Below are 17,919 nucleotides of genomic sequence, written 5' to 3' on the forward strand. Positions count from 1 at the left end.
TCTGTTGATTTTTACCCTCTTCTTTCAACATATTTTGTATTTTATTTATTATTACTCATCAGTGGGTCTTATTTATACGGTGCAATTACACTAACTTTAATCGCTCAACTTTTCAATTTCCCTGTCTTAAAGAAATAGTCTGTGGTTCCAGCTCCCCTTCAACATGCATCATGTTCCGTTGTAACATATATTTTATTTAGTCCATGAAAACATCGTTTATGTGCTTGTTTGTTTTTTCAGCACTTGAAGAGTCCATTATTTTGTTTTCATAGTGAATACATAGGCTTATGTAAGGCAACATGTTCTTTCATATTCATCCTTACATTCAATTTGCAAGTGTTCTATATCACTTTCTACTTTAGAATTCATTTTGTGATCGGCTCTCCCCTGACATTCCGTCCTCTACTAGGTATTCTATTTTGTTTTGCTAGGGCCGTATTTTCTCCATTGCTTACTAACATGTCTGCCCTTTCTCTCTTGTTGCTCCTGGGTGCACTTTTCTTAAATGTTTGACATTGTTGTATGTGACACAGGACTTCACGTACGCTAACATAGCCTTGTTTGAGCACTAAAAGGATTCAAATGCCTAAATGAGTCTCCTAGGCATAATTCATGACTCTAATAATGTGAACGTTCTATCTTCTTTCTGATGCGAGCTAACCGGGGGTTTATGTGCTAGGTTGACCCCAATGATGTTTCCACATTTTCTGCTGCTTGTGCTATGAAATCAGAGGATGTTCCTTTCGTTCCCTGCAGCATGGCTGCTAAAAGATGTGCTTGCCAGTGTAATGTGGGGCTGCATTAGACGGACGCTAGGACCGCCTCGGACCAGGAGGCATGGAGGGGCGGGCTCTTGGCGGGGCCCGGGATAGCCCGGGAACGTACCAGGGCAGTTAGAGGCAGGTTACGGACAGAAGAGGTTGTGAGAAATAAACCTGTGTATTGAACCCTCACACGTGTCTGCGTAGTCCCTCTGCCGACACTACAGCTGGCGACGAAGGTGGGCCACGAAGCGCGTGGTGCCCGCCCGGAAGGAGAAGCTGCCTGGAACAGCGACGTGAGAGGAGAGCGCTCAGAGCAGCGGTTCAGCGCGAGTCGGGAGACTACCCCGCTCACGTCTGTGTGTGAGGGCCGCGACGCGGGTGCCTACCCCGGTCGCTTATGTGGTGCAGCCTGTTGTGACTGTGCCTGTGTGGAACCGAGAGCCGGCGTGTGCGTGCAGCCGATGTGTCTCCCCTCTCGGTGAGACTCCGCGTGGTGGTCCTGCGCGTGGAGAAGACAAGACAACAATCAGGGTGCCCACCCCTATCGTGTGTTGCCTGGAACTGGAAGACTCGTGGTGAGTGCCTTCCCTAGCGTGCACGCGTGGAGCATTGTGCCTGGACTGACTGGGGAGCTGTGGCCTGCGTGGAGAGTTCGAGCCGGGAAGGGCGTGTGCAACTGAGGCGGCCATCTTTGAGTCAGGCGCCTGCACCTATCCCCTGCGAGGGCACCCCGGCGGCCATCTTTAAGTCAGGCAAAAGCTGAGTTGAGCAACAAGCATTTACACAAGCAACTGCAAGCCCTGAAAATCATCAAACATTGGTAACAGTAAAGCGAAAATAGCAACAAGCATTGACACAAGCAAGTGCAAGTTCAGAAAACCATCAAGCATTGGTAACATTAAATGGAAAGTGGCAACAAGCATTGACACAAGCAAGTGCAAGCTCAAGCGAATAATCAAGCATTGGTAACAGTAAAGTGACAGTAGCAACAAGCATTGACACACGCAAGTGCAAGTTCAGAAAACCATCAAGCATTGGTAACATCACGTTGACAGTGGAATCAAGCATTGGCGCATGCACTCGCGAGCCTGGACAATCATCAAGCATTGGTGGCATTAAAGGGAATCGTCTCAAAAGCACCATCAACGGTGGCACACGGTCCCTGCCATGTCGACGTCGCCGGTCCGCCAGTCTGGGTCTACGTCGCCCATTGCTGGGCAGTTGGGCACGCTTGGCGTATCCTTCCTGCGCCCACCTGAGAAGCTGGTCCTTGAAACTGGTGGAGGCATGGGCCTCCAATGGAAGCAACGGCTCGAGGACTTCGAGGATTTTATGAAAGGGTCGCAGGTGGTGGATCCTGGCCAACAGCTCATAGCGCTACGTAACCTGATAGGCAAGGACGTTGGGCAAATAATAAAAGAACTACCGGCCGCGGATGCGGCATCCTATGCCTCTGTGTGTGCGGCGCTCAACCGGAAGTTCCTTCACAAACGTAATATAGACTATGAGAGGTACACCTTTAATCTCACTGCTCAAGAGAAAGATGAGCCCATGAGCTCATTCATCACCCGCCTCAGACGCTTGGCTCGTTACTACGAATTTGATTCCTTCTCGACAGAGGATGCTCTGCGCCTGCGGGTCATTGAGGGGTGCCAATCAGAATCGTTGAAAAGGAAGTTGCTAAAAAAGAGCTATTCCCTTGATGAGATAGAAGAAATGACGCGTGTGCATGACCAAGCGGAAGAACATGCAAAGAAAATGGAGGCTGGGAGAGGTAAGAAGTGCGAGCAAGCTTTCAGAATTCAATCGCGCATCGGACTCAGATGCTCACCGACGAAACACAGGCCGTCTAGTGAGAAGAGGGCCCAACAGTCGGTGCGGAGGAGACATCGCAGTTCCAGTCGTAACAACAGAAGGAGGGAGCGGCGTCTCAAGTGCTACCGCTGTGGGTATGATTTTCCTCACACAGATGGGTGTCCCGCCATGGGACAGGAGTGCCGTAAGTGCGGAGGGGAAAACCACTTCGAAAATGTCTGCGGTAATCACTGAAGGCGCACATCAAGAGGCCATGACAGGGCTTCTCGATCGGCTGGCACCAGACATCAGGCCAAGGCAGTGCGGGATCAGTGGGACTCGTCAACGGGTTCCTCTCAGTCCAGTTGTCAGTCATATCAAAGTCACAGACAAAGGCACACGTCATCTCAAGACTCCAGGTCACTTTAGCCCATCTCGCAAGATAGTGACGAGTATGTATGCATGGTCGCGGATCCTGACCGACTCAGAAAGTATCCCCGACTCAGTATACAGGTGGGAAAACATCATACGAAGTTTGTCATAGACAGTGGAGCTTCCTTGAACTACATGCCAGTAGCAGAATACCAGCGAATCAAACCTCGCCCATCACTGCGCCCTGCCCATGTAAAAGTATATACATGGATGTCAAGAAAGCCACTCCCATGCTTGGGGAAATTTTCAACGCAACTCACGTACAGGGATCGGACCATCCCCGCACACATTCACGTCATCGAAGGGCCGGAAGCTGACTGTCTCCTAAGCCTTCCAACTGCGGAACGACTGCGCCTGGTGGACATCCTGTATCGCGTGGATGATGAGCTTGATGTGACACTGAAATTTCCAAAACTGTACTCTGGCCTGGGGAAGATGACTCGATGCCAGATTCGATTGCATATCAATGACCAGGTAGCACCAATAGCACAGCATCACCGGCGGATCCCTTTCCACTTGCAACAAGCCGTTGAACGAGAGCTACAAGAGTTGCTGGATGCGGATATCATCGAACGGACTGAGGGACCGACACCATGGGTCTCTCCGGTGGTTGTCGTGCCAAAGAAGGGCAAACTTGATAAGGTGAGGTTGTGTGTGGACATGAGGGCGCCCAACATGGCTATTGAGCGAGAGAGACACCCAGGGCCGCATATCAGTGATATGATTGCGGCATTAAATGGAGCCACGATATTCTCCAAATTAGATCTAAATAAAGGGTATCACCAACTCGAGTTACACGAAAAATCAAGGTACATAACGACGTTTTCCACTCATGTTGGCCTGTTCCGGTATAAGCGACTTAGTTTTGGCGTGTCATCCGCAGCCGAAATATTTCAGGAGGCCATCAGGAAGGTCATCCACCACATTCCTAACACTCTTAATTACAGCGATGACATCCTTGTGTACGGATCCACCATGCAGGATCATGACACTGCCTTGGAGCGAGTATGCCACGCCTTGCTGGAAGCCAATCTCGCTCTAAACAAAGCGAAGTGTGAGTTCCACAAATCCACGCTTAAGTTCTTTGGCCACATCTTCTCGCAAGCAGGAATGAGACCGGACCCAGAGAAGGTGTCAGCGCTAAATGATACCCCCAGCCCCCGCGATGTAGGGGACGCTCGATCTTTTCTTGGAATGGCCAACTACTGCTCGCGCTACATCCAAAACTACGCGACAATCAGCTACCCGCTGCGCCAGCTCATGAAACAAGGGCACTCATTTCAGTGGTCAGCAGAGTGTGAATGGGCCTTTAAGGACATCAAGGCCGCTGTGGAGTCTGCCGACAACATGGCCTATTTTGATCAAAAGAAGAAAACGGAAATTACGGTGGACGCCAGTCCAGTTGGGTTGGGAGCAATACTGGCTCAGTATGAATCAGACGGAGACCAACGACACATAATCGCGTACGCGAGCAGGAGTCTGACGGAGGCCGAGAAGGCATACTCACAACCAGAGAAGGAGAGCTTGGCCGTTGTCTGGGCCTGCGAACACTTTCACATTTTTGTGTACGGCAAACACTTTACGCTAATCACTGATCATCAAGCTCTCATTACCATCTTTGGCAATCCACGGGTAAAAATGCCCCCCCGAATAGAACGATGGGGTCTTCGCCTTCAAGAGTACACATATACCATTGTGCACAAGCCAGGCAAAGCGGAGAATCCCGCTGACTACATGTCTCGGCATCCCAAGGTCTCAACACGATGCAAACCGTCGGTGGCAGAAGAATACATTTGCTTTGAGGCAGACCAAGCCCGGCCACCAGCTGTCCCGGTCTACACCATCATCGATGCTACCCTGGAGGACGCCACGCTGATAGAGGTGAAGAGGCGACTGCTACACAATAAATGGAGACATCTGGACGGGAACGATCAAACCAAAGAGGCTGACAAGAATGAGCTGGCTGCCTTCAGGCACGTGAGAGAGGAACTGTCGGTGGCCCCCAATGGGTTAGTGTTAAGGGACACTTGACTCGTCATCCCCAGAAGTCTCTGTCAGGGAGTAGTCCACTTAGCCCATGAAGGTCATCGCCGAATTGTGGCTACCAAAAGGGCTCTGAGGGAACGAGTGTGGTTCCCAGGTCTTGATGACATGGTAGAAAGCACGTTGAGAGACTGTCCTCAATGCCAACTAGTCAGTAGGCCTGATCCTCCTGCACCCCTGCAAATGTCCAGATTGCCGGAGGGGGTGTGGCAGCAAGTGGCAGTAGACTTCTTTGGTCCATTTAAGTCGGGACAGCACATCTTAGCCATAATGGAGGAATACTCTCGCTTCCCCATTGCTCACATAATATCATCCACCAGAGTTTCAAGCACGATACCTGTGCTGGATGGAGTATTTGCTGCATGGGGCATCCCCACAACAGTGAAAACAGACAATGGGCCCCCGTTTAATAGTCAGGACTTTGCGGACTTCGCCAAGCATCTAAACTTTAGACATCGCAAAATCACGCCTCTGTGGCCGCAAGCCAATGGGATGATCAAGAGGTTCATGTCCACGTTAAAGAAAGCCATTCAGCAAGACGAGGTGGCCCGGCAAGACATTCAGACAGTGCTCAATGAAGTCCTCAGGGCGTACCGGAACACACCTCACTCCACGACGGGGAAATGTCCCGCCACGCTAATGCTGGGCCGGCCCGTACGAACCCGGATACCGATGGTTGATTAGCTTGACAAGGCAGTGTGTCCAGATTCGGACACTGATGACATTGCTCGCACGGACCAACTCAAAAAGGACAAAATGAAAACGTATGCGGACCATCGCAGGCGAGCTGCTGCATCTGGGATTCAGGAAGGTGATTGGGTCCTGGTGAAACTCCTCTGGTGGTCGTCAAACAAAAGGGGACCATGATCACTGCCGAGTCTGACGACAAGAGAATAACCCGGAATGTGGCTCACTTCCAGAAGTGTAGCCCCAAGGTGCGAGAGTCTCTTGGTAGTTCCATCCAAAGGGAAACCAGTACTCGTGGAACTGATACCAGCACTCTGTCACCAGAAGTGGACTCTAATGAAGGAAGCGGTGATCGTACTGAAGTCAACAGTCGCCCCCGCCGGCTCATCAAGAGGCCGAGTCGGCTGATCGAGGAACTGTAACTATGTTAATGTTATTTGGGGATATACATAACGTATACAGGATGAGTGCCTTGAATTGTGTTAAGAAAGGGGGAGGTGTAATGTGGGGCTGCATTAGACGGACGCTAGGACCGCCTCGGACCAGGAGGCATGGAGGGGAGGGATCTAGGCGGGACCAGGGATAGCCCGGGAACGTACCAGGGCAGTTAGAGGCAGGTTACGGACAGAAGAGGTTGTGAGAAATAAACCTGTGTATTGAACCCTCGCACGTGTCTGCGTAGTCCCTCCGCCGACACTACAGCCAGGTTGACCTTATACAAGTTTTGCCCTTGAGGAACTGAAAGATGCAAGCATTCTGGGCTGTTGCACGTGGGACATGCTGGCGATCAGCATACTGATTAGAGGCCTGTTGGCATACAGGTATGTAGAGCATTACATGACATTGCATTATGCTAAATTAATACATCAGCCTGTGAGCTAGTTGAATATAATGTCTGTGAATTATACAAATGGTTTAGGGATGTGAGATTTATTTTATCAATGGCATGGTTCTATCTAGCTTATTTCTTCAAAACCTGAGATGTTTGTAATTATGATGGCAGTCCTTGTTCACATGTTGTTTATAAGAATAGCAGAAAGGAAATTCTAAGAGGTTATAGGAGGTCAGATTGTGTGGCTCTGCGATATCACAAGCAGATGAAAGAGATTCTCTGGCAGGTTTGTCTGATTTCCAGTTCCCCTACTTTCTATGCTCATAAAAGAGTGTGGGGGTGAGATCCACCTGCCAGTTTTCCTCTCTTCTGAAAAGGCCACCATTTCATTCAGGGTTTCAGAAGATCTACTAGTTAAGACCCCAGAAATCTCAGGGTGCCCAACATAGTGGCCAATGTGAGTGCCATTTCTAAGGGGCCCTGAGGGACCAGAACTGCCTTCAAAAATGTAGGTTGCACACAAATTAATTCAGGCACGATAGAGGGTTTTTAAAAATCCTTCCTAGATTTAGTAAAGGCGTTCCTTTGTCCAACTAAGGTGTACTAAGTGCTTAACATTTACAGAGGACAGTACTTTGTGAAAAATAGCTAACTGTTAATGGCAGCTTGCACCTCTCTTACCTTACCCTGGCATCTTCAGCTTGGACCACAGGGGCGATCTTCCCCAGCAACCTCACCACTGTCCTCCAGAGTGACCAAAGGACAGAAAGGAGATGCTGCCCACGCTCAGAAGGTATGGATCCAAGCTATAAAATGGTACTTAAGGGAGGGAAAAGCGCAAGGCATAAGAAAACATTCAACAAAGCAAACTATTAAGAAAATAAGCCATTCAAAAGAAGTGTAAAGCAAGCATAAAAACACGCTGACAAAACCCAGAAGAAAATACGGGACTTAAGTGCAAGTGGTGTTTGAAAGCAACAAAGACTGAATCCTCAAAGCAGTACAAGGCACTGAAGAATCCAAAACATTCCTTTAATTGTAACTAATGCTGGCCACCTCAAGTATGATCTGCAAAGGGGGCGTGGCTTGCAGCCAAGGAAGATGAACGCACGCTAGAGGAGCTGCGCTAACAGTCAGTGTATAAACACCCAAAATCCGGCAGTATCCGAAGCAGAAGTGGCACCCAACGGCGTCTGACGACGTCGGGAGGAGGTGGGGTGCAGCGGTGATTGAGACGACCCCCCCTGGTCCTTTTAATACCAGGACACAGAGGTCCGGGCTGCTTGAGTCGGAGCGGCAAAATGGCGCCCGCCAGCGAGGAGCGCGCTGATTAAATGGAACCTCTGATGGAGGGAAGCCGGACGCTCTTCCAAGAGCGCTTTCTTCCGGATCCTGTGGCGACGGCCGGCGACAGCACGAGCACGGCAGAGAAGGAGATGCCGCGACTCGCTCCAGCTGAGGCCCTGTGGTCCCGGGACCTGCCGAATCCGCCGGGAGGCATAGCAACTAAGGGGGTGAGAATCCTGGCACAACATTAAAGACTGGCAGCGAAAGTCCGAGAGGGCAGGCGGCATTCCGGTGTGGAGTCCTGTGGAGCCGGCGGAACCTAGATCCGGCGCACCTTGCTGCCCAGATAGGAGTGGGCGCTGCCCCCGTAAGCGGTGGGCTGATAGCGGAGTTGGTGGCGGGGGTCTTGGAGGGAGGCCCGACGGACTACGCGGATATTGCGACTGATCTCAGCGACACTAGCACAGACCCCGGGAATGAGCGGACGGCCTGGGACAGAGGCCCGATTGAGGAACAGTGATTAGCGCCAGGACTTTGGTGAGTGCACAATAGCAGCTCCGCAGCTAAGGGCGGAACTCGGACAGCAAAGTGATCAGAGTGAGGGAGGAGAAGGTGAGCCCTGCGCCTATTCCCGGCCCAGCGCTAGCTCCCCATCTACAACGGAAGTACGGGGCATGGAGGGGAAAGAGCCCTGTCTGATCCCGAGGGAGCCCAGGATTGAGTGTGTGGGACGGGGCAGTGTCCACCAACAGACTGCCTGAATAGGCCTGAATTGCAGAGAAGGTAGTTAAAGCGGGAGCCTCGCTGGCCTGCGGTGGGCACCGGAGGGCCCCACGGGCATACAGAGATTTGATCAGAGGTACCCCTCACACCACGTGCACCAGGACGACCCCTTCTTACATGGGCCGTAATAGACCGCTAGGACAAGGCCAGTCCAACCACATTGACAAATATACGGTGGCCCTGGGAAGGGAGGACGGAATCCAAGGTGGGAGCCAACAGGACGACACAGTGGATAATGGTCCCGACCCCTCGCTCAGAGACAATATGGCAGCCATCAGGGAGCTGCGCGGAACCTTGGAACCTAAGCTGGACTCGGTGACGCAGGAGGTTAATTTACTGCGTGTAGACTTCAGAAAGATGTCTGACAAAGTGGTGTGGCAGAGACTGGTATCGGCAGCCTCCAATCCAAGACAAAGAGACTTGAAGAACAGGTAGCTGCCCTGACGAAAAACCAAACAGACATTTGCTCACGGCTGGAGGACCAGGAGGACGGGTGAGGCGCAACAACATCCGCATAGTGGGGGTCCCGGAGGGCCTGGAAGGGCCGTCCACAGACTGGTTCGTGGAGGGCTTGATACTCAACCATCTGAAGCCGAAGCACCTGTCCAACTTCTTTTCGGTACAGAGGGCTCATCGCGCATTAGGGGGAAGTCCTAAGCCTGGGGCACCTCCGCGTACCATCATAGCCCGAATCCTGAACTATAGGGATCGTGATGCCATCCTGCAGGCGTCACGGGTGTCTGGGGACCTTCAAATCGAGAGTGCTACAATTCGTTTCTTCCCAGACTTTACTCTCCATGTCCAACGCTAGAGAAGGTCCGTTGAAGGGGTTAAAAGAGCCCTCAGGGAACAAGGAGTGAAGTACATGATGCTCTACCCAGCTCGCCTCAAGATCCTGGATGGAAACAAGGCATATTTTATTGAATCACCTGAAGAGGCCAGCGACTGGCTGGAGGGATGGCAAACGGTGGGCAGAAACAGAGGCCCGCGCAGAACAGAAAACCGCCAGCCCGGACGAGACATGATGGGTACGGACAGATCAACACCAGACACCCAGGAACATGAACAGAGTGGGCCCAGGTAACTGTGGAGGGCGTAGCTGCCGGAGGTGATTTCCGCCCTTGGTGATGGGGGTGTACGAGGATATTGGGGCCCCGGGACTGAGCAGGGACCCTGAAAGACAATCCCGATCGCCGTGGGCATGTTACGGTTTGATATTCAGGCTTAATGTGCCTAATGTTGATTCAGGGATGGCCGGGAGTGCTGGGGTGGGGGTGGGACCAGGGAGTTGGCTAAGGATTGCTTTGATATATCTATAATAATGGGTGAGACCTCCGTCACTTAGGTATAACTCTTTCTGCTGACTGCAGGCTTACGTTCTCTTTCCAAGTTGATTTGGGGCTGATGGGGCGAGAGGCACTCTGCAAGTTTGGAAGGTGGGAGGATGGGGACCCACCGAACAGGGAGGCAGGGAGGGGGGAGTTGGTCGGGGGAGGGGGGCTGGTTCTTGGGGGATGGTATGTTTTGATCATTATCAAACTAGTTCTTTTGCGTGTGGGAATTGCTCTAACAGGACACAGTGGGACATGGTTTATCCGAGAAGATTGAGGCCCCATGCCACAAATGGGTGAACAGACACATGTTAAAATATGGACGTGGAATGTGAATGGGCTGGGTAACAAGATTAAACGTACATTGGTGCTGCAGAAACTGAAGCGGCACTTCCATGATGTGGTCTTCCTTCAGGAGACACATCTGCGAGGCAATAGATGTAAGGCACTTGACCGCTTTGGTTATAAAATGGTGGCCCATTCGGGGTTCACATCCGGTTCTATGGGGGGTGGGTATTTTGATTCGAAACGCCCTACCCATGATAATTTCTGGTACATGGACAGATGACTCGGGATGTATGGTTGCAGTGGCAGGTAGATGGGAGGGTAGAACCGTGGTGCTGGGCTCCTGCTACATCCCGCCCGGTCTACATACCATGACTTTTGCACGACTTGGCTCCTTCCTGGCGGACCTTCCCGGGGGAACCCTTCTGTTGGGAGGAGACATGAACGCTGTAATGGATGCTGACTTGGATCGATTGGGTGGGGAGTGGGGGTTCAGGGGAGAATGTGGGCTACAGGGCTTCACCACGGCCCTGGGGCTTGGAGAACTGTGGCGCATGCACCATCCCTCACACAGACAATACACGTTCTATTTGGCCACACATGGATCCTTCTCCAGATTAGACCATCTTTTCGCACGCACCGATCAACTGGGCTACTTCGCGGAACCCCACATCCTGGCCCGGGGAATCTCTGATCACTCCCCGGTCAGCGTCATTCTTAATGGTCCAGTGATTAATAGGGCGGCATTCCCGAGGATAGACCCGTGGCGCCTCCAAGATGAAACCATAGGAGATAAACTCTGGGAGGGCTCCCAGCTATATTTCGAAGAGAATCGGGATTCAGTTGAGTCCCACCTCACGTTATGGGAAGCTTGCAAGACAGTTCTGAGAGGACAGGCCAAAAAGAAAGAGGAGTCCCTACAGATCAGGCAGTTTGAACAGGAGATAGAGGATCGAGACGCCGACACTGTGTCCTCAGTTGATCGCCGTCATATATTGGCCCTTAAACAGAAGGAACTCCGGGTGCTGGCTGAGTGCGAGGCGTGAGCTTATTCCTTTGCCACGCAACACCGGATTTATGTAGGAGATAAAGCTCTGAAGCTCCTGGCGTGGCTTGAACGCTGGGATAGGGAGCGCTCTTGGGTAGCCGAGGTTCGGGACAAGACAGGCTCAATAGCCTCCAATAGCACTGATATAGCAGAAGTGTTCGCGTCACACTTTGAAGGGGTCTACACCCCGGTCTGCACCAAGACGGAACAAGAATGTGCGGAGTTCCTACAGGACTTCGCGTTGCCCACATTGTCCCAGGAACAAAGAGACTGACTAGAGGCAGACTTTACTGGGGATGAGATAGGGAAGGCCCTCAATTCCCTTCAATCTGGGAAAGCGCAGGGACCAAATGGGCTCCCAGTCGAAATTTACAAGCGACAGGCGAATGTCATCACAGACCCCCTCCTCCAGATGTATCTAGAAGCGCGAAAGATGGGAAGGCTCCCGCCCGATCAAAGGGAGGCCACGATTGTAGAGATTCATAAAGCAGGCAAGCCTGCTGATCAATGCTCTTTGTACCGGCCAATCTCGCTTATTAACGTCGAAGTCAAGGTCTTAGCTAAGGCCCTGGCGGATAGGATGCTTCCGGTTCTACTGGATCTAGTACATGTTGACCAGTCAGGATTTATAAAACGCGCTGGAGCACCCGCCATAATCTACGCCGCCTATATGGTGTATTATACATATCAGAATACGTGGGGTACAAATCAGACAGCATTGATGGCGCTAGACGCCTCAATGGCCTTTGACAGTATTGAATGGCCATACCTATTTATGGTTCTCCAACGACTGGACTTTGGCCCGTCATTCTGCAGCTGGGTGCATCTCCTGTACGAGCAACCGATGGCGAGAGTGAGAGTCAACGGGACGGTGTCCAGAGCTTTCCCCCCGGCGGAGGGGTACTAGGCAGGGACGTTCCCTGTCCCCTCTGCTGTTTGCCTTGGCCCTAGAGCCACTGGCTCACTGGATCAAGAGGGACAGGTCATTCTGGGGCCTGGCACTGAACGACGATTGGGAAGAGTGTATTCCTTTATACGCGGACGATATTGTGTTATATATGGCCAGACCCTGCCTTTCGATAGCGCAGGCGCTTCACCTCTTTGAATTATTCGGTAGCTACTCGGCATACACTATCAATTGGGCAATGTCAGTGCTCTACCCGCTCTCGAGTCCCCCCCCGCGGATTCCGACTAGGTACCCTGCTTCAATCGCATTAGACGAGTTCAAGTATCTGGGGGTATACATCACTAGGGATAGGGCGGAGTTCCACACCAAGAACCTGGAACCCCAACTGATACGCCTGGGAACTGACGTGTGCCATTGGAGGTCGCAACCTCTCTCCCTCATGGGACGAGCTGCAATGTTCAAGATGCTAGCATTGCCTAGACTCCTATACATTTTACAAAACACACCATACCCGATTCCGAATGGGGTATTCATACAAATATCTCAGGCAGTGCGGACGTTGCTCTGGGATGGTGGCAACCCCAGGATCGCATTGCACTAGCTGACGAGAGGAGTGTATGATGGGGCTGGCCCTTCCAGACATACAATTGTACTATTGTGCCTCCCAGTTACAGGTGGTTAACGATTGGGTTTACGCGGCTAGGTCGGAACCGGCCTATAGAGTTGACCGGTCGGTCATGCTAGGAGGAAACTGCGAGCCATTGCTTTACGCCCGTAAGCCAAGGAAGGACTGGCCTTCACACACAGGGGTGGTGGTTCAGTGTTGGAGGGAGGTGAATAAGTTCCTGGGGTGGATGGGCTCCCTGACGGGCAGAACCCCTCTGTGGCTTGGTGATCAGCTAGCAGAAGTGACCCGTTTGAATGGCTTCCGGGGGTGGGAACTAATAGGCATTGAGTACTTGGGAGACGTATGGAAAGGGGATGCCCCCCGCTCCTTTGACTATCTGAAAAAAGAATACGATCTTCATGACTCGCAACATTACCACTACATACGCCTCACTCATGCTCTACGCTCACACATAGGAGCGGCACGTCAATACCGGAGTATTCCCCTATGGAGGATAGGCTGCTCCTTGACCCCATACTGGAGAAACTCACTTCCACTATCTACCGCAAACTCATAAATAACATGCCTGATCCATTGGTGTCATTGCGGGAGGGATGGGCGAGCGACATTGGTACCCTGGAAGATGATGATTGCAAAGCCCACGAGAGATAGCAATTCCCGACAGATTTCGCTTGGTGCAGCTCAAAATTCTGCATCGGTTATATTTCCCTCGCACTCACTTGTATGCCTGGGGAAGAAGTCAGTCGGCCCTCTGTGCATGGGGATGTCGAGGTGTAGGCTCCTTCTACCATATATTATGGGAGTTCACCAAGATAGTGCCTTTCTGGACTAAGGTCGCGGACACGATGGCAACGGTTGTGGGTTTGCCGGTCCCGCTAGTGCCCAGGTGGTTACTGCTAATGATCAAGGGAGCCACTGACTGGTCCAGATACAATGAGATCTGGCTGGCACTGGCAGCCGGGGTGGCAAAAAGAAACATAGCCAGTGGCTGGGGGGCACAGGCTCCTCCGCAGTGGGACCAGTGGGTGCGTGATCTAGATTGGTGCCAGAGAGCCAAGGAGACTATCTATAAGAGTAGAGGTTGCACTAAGAAATGGAAGAAGGTCTGGGGGCCTTGGCGGAAATACAAGGCGATGGGGGGTGGGCTAGGGTCAGGTTTTTAACAGTTGAATGCCCAGCTTGTGCCTACGACAGCCTTACATTGTACTGTAAAATTTTATTCTACCACATGCTATATGAACACTGTCCTGTAAAGTATGATACTATGAGCACGGTTAGTAAAAAGGTTTTTTTTTTTTAAAGTATGATCTGTAAACACATTTCGGCTTTTGTGTATTAGCATGTACCACAGGAATAAATGGTGCTTCCTGTAACAAGATAGTCCTTGTCATACAGACCTCCAACCACTGTATGTCCTCCTAACTAATCAAAAGACTTAGGGGCTGATTATGATGCCAGAAGGCCTGCCACCGCCAGCCGTGCGATGGCAGGCCCTCCACCATGGGATGATGATTTTCCCACCAAAGACCGCCCGCCACTCTTCCGCCAAAGGCAAGCAGCCCGATTGCCTGGCGGACGGTCCACATTGGTAAAATGGTGGCGGTGCCTAGCAGGCACTGTCCACCAAATTACAATGCGGGCGTCAGCCAGCATATGGGGTACAGGACTGCCGCCTTACAAGTGGGTGGTCCCAATCCCCACTACAATGGTGGGCAGACTCAAGTCCACCCGCCATTGTAATCGGCCCCTTAAACCCTCTTCTGTTCCATCATCTCCACCTTCCAAAAATCAAGGGGTGCAGCATAAGGGGGCTTCTCTTACTAACTGGCTAACAGACATGAACAACAATGAAGCGCTTGCAACATTTTGCGTGGTCCATCAATGGATGTCTGCAGGTACCATGCATGTTGGAATCCACAGTACATCACGCTCTGTGGTAGCTAATGATAGAACCTACGCCTCACTTTAACTGAACATTTAACAAGAAGAGGGGACATAACTTACCATATCAGATGTGACAAGCGTGTGCCTGTGATACTCCAAAGCCACTCATGATGAATCCACATTGGGGAAGAAAATGCTGGCGGTCATTGTAGAGTGTCAGAGCTGTCCGGGGAGAGGCTTGCCATGCGTGGACAAAGCACTGACCATCAGCACTCCACCAACAAACTACATTTCTCAGCTGACAATGAACTCACAGTTTGTTTGGCTATGCAGTGGCCATCTTGGATTTCTGGGTTTCCTCCTGGCCCATTGTCATGAGGCAATTGAGAAGCAATCATGATACTATGTTGCTACAGACAGGACCTTGCTAAGTGGATCTAGGCTGTCCTTGTACCGAACTGTTCCATCATTTTTGGTGTTCTTTGTAGAACAAAGGGAAAATAGAAAATAATTCTGAAATCAAATTATTTTGCCCAAACAAACTTTGAACTGTTTTTAATATCGAACTTGAACTATTCTAAATACTGTAGGATTGTTGCTTTTCACTTAAGGTTATACTGTGGTGGAAAGAAGGAAGGAAGGATTCTTAAGTCATAACTATGTTGCACATGTTATTCATTTATGACTATGTGTAAGGTATTCAGAGTTTTAATAATATTTAAATAAATTGCCTAGTTAAGAGCCATCGAATATTAATGATTGTTAATTATTTTACAGTTGCACACAAGTTAAATAGAAACCATGACACCTTTTCCATAGAGGGAGCATAGTGACAAAGCTTGGGGTAATTATCCCATTCGTGGAGAGTAGATTTGACAAACATATATGTAAGATACTAATTTCTTGTATGTTTGGTTTCAAGAATACCATTTTCCACACGGCAGTAGAAAGAGTTGTTTATACAGAGATATCACTATTGTTCACTGTTACACTTAAACACAGGACTGTTATGATTATGAATAGTTATTAAAGGTATGTTTTTATGTCTTTAGATAACCCACTGTGCCTTGCAGACCTCAGTCGCCAGTGAAAGTGACTAATCAGAGTAACAGAGTCACGTGTCTCTCTTTCCTCTCCTATTCCAATCTCCCTTTCCCCATGTCTTCCACTGGTCCTTATATTCCTATGTACATAGTCTTTGCTGGAGGCAATGAGAAATGGGCAAGTGCATCGCTCCCTTTGGAGTACAAGAATAAGGGTGTTGCTCTCTGACATTTGCCACCGAAAGAACATAGGGGCAGATTTACAAGCCCCTTGCGACACTTTTGCGTCACTTTTAACATGGGAAAAGTGACGCACAAGTGGCGCAAGGGGCTTGTAAATCTGCCCCATAGTGACAGCTTCTTGTTTCTCATACCGCCTAATTTCCTTTGATTTTGAACAATTTTCAAATGTTTTTTTTTTTGTAAATCTTTTTATTATTTTAGACAACAGAACACAAACAGGTCAATTTTCAAATGTTGGTGTATTTATCAGTAAAGAAAAGCTCCATTTATGAGTCATGAAATACTACGCTTTCCAAATAACAAAAGGGAGACAATACCAATTGAGAACTGAGATCAAATTATCCATTGCAACCCATCTACTTGTAGCTCGTTGCCTAGGATTCATCCAAAAGTTTCAAATATGACTGTGTCATTGAAAAGTCTTTGTCATTGAGTCTTCAGTGCCTGTCAAGTAGATTGTGATGCCAATATGGATTTGTACGGTTCTTCATTTCTTTTGCAGCATTCTAGTGTTTCTTTTACAAACGGAAATACTCTTGATATGTGTTTGGAAACTGAGCATGAATTAAATGCAATATTCGCCGGACCTTTAAAGTCTTCACTGTTAATTTGTCAAATGCGCCCAGCTGGTCCTTTGCAGAATATGATGATTTATGCATAGCTGCCATTGCTGCACGTTATCAGCTATTTCGTGTTTTCATTAAAAGATTCAGGGGCATATTATCAACGGCCAGCGATAATTATCGCTGGCCGTGATTAGAGATAAATTTCTTATCGCAGGCTATCCTTGGAATTTATCGCCCTGGTAGCGCGTTATTAACAACGCGTTTCTCCAGGGCAATAAAAATTACAGAGATACCGAGGTTATCGCCGTTTTGCAGGGAACATCGCTGGTTTTCCAGCGATGTTCCCTGCAAAACGGCAATAACCTTGCTGATACGACCCTGTGGTCGTATCAGCATAATCCACCCCCTATGTCAAACATAGGTAAGTCAGGATTTTAGCAGACGTTAGATTTTGGGGAAAATGTGAGTTTTTGCCACAATCTAACGTCGGCTAAAATCCTGTGGGCTGCCTTGTAAATATCGCGATGTGAACATCAGCGATATTTGCAAGGTAGTTCATCCGGGGTATGCCCAGTGTCGCCTACTAAAGGGAGGCGCTGGGAAAAAGGGTGCCAACATGCTATTATGCATGTTTGCACCCTCTTGTAAATAGGGTGATAGTTTTATCTCCGCTTTTTTGGCTTTTTAAGCCAAAAAAGCAGAGATAAAGCCCTTGTAAATATGCCCCTCAGTAGGTTGTATGATTGCAGTCAGTACTTCACTCCGCTATAAGTTGAAACATGAATCTGATCATACTTAGGATCCTCACCACAGCTCCTTTGGCAAATCACGTATAAGACTAATCTCTTTTTAAATTTCACATACATGTTCTTTTGGTTTCTTCAGTTACAACGTGAAATACACCATTTGCCAGCTCCATGTCAATTTCTCTATTGCAGAACATTCTACCCCACTTCCAATTTGCAAATTAAAGATATTTTTTTATGGGACAATTGGCACAATTAACACTTTTACAGCTGCAAACCAAAACATGTCTATTGGAAGGTATTATTTAGCCCTATAAGATGCAGGCTTTGGCCACCTGCCGACGTTCGCTCACCCTCCATAGTATGTCTGCAGGTCATTAGCTGATGCCGGAGCAGGTGTGAAGGCAAACTCTGGTCAGAGGCGCAACTAAAGCCAAATGTCGGGGGGCTACTAAAAATTTCGGGGGAGATGCAGGGGCTCTAAGAAGGGGTGAAAAACAACAAAGCCTCGTTAACGCGTAAATGGTCTTTTAAAGACCTGTGAAGTACTCAGGTGTGGCTGTGTGCCCGGGAAGCTCTCTCAGCTCAGGCTGCCGCACACGAGGGGGGGGGGGGG

This window comes from Triturus cristatus, chromosome 1_2 (genome assembly GCF_964204655.1).
Source record: "Triturus cristatus chromosome 1_2, aTriCri1.1, whole genome shotgun sequence".
NCBI classification, from domain to species: domain Eukaryota; kingdom Metazoa; phylum Chordata; class Amphibia; order Caudata; family Salamandridae; genus Triturus; species Triturus cristatus.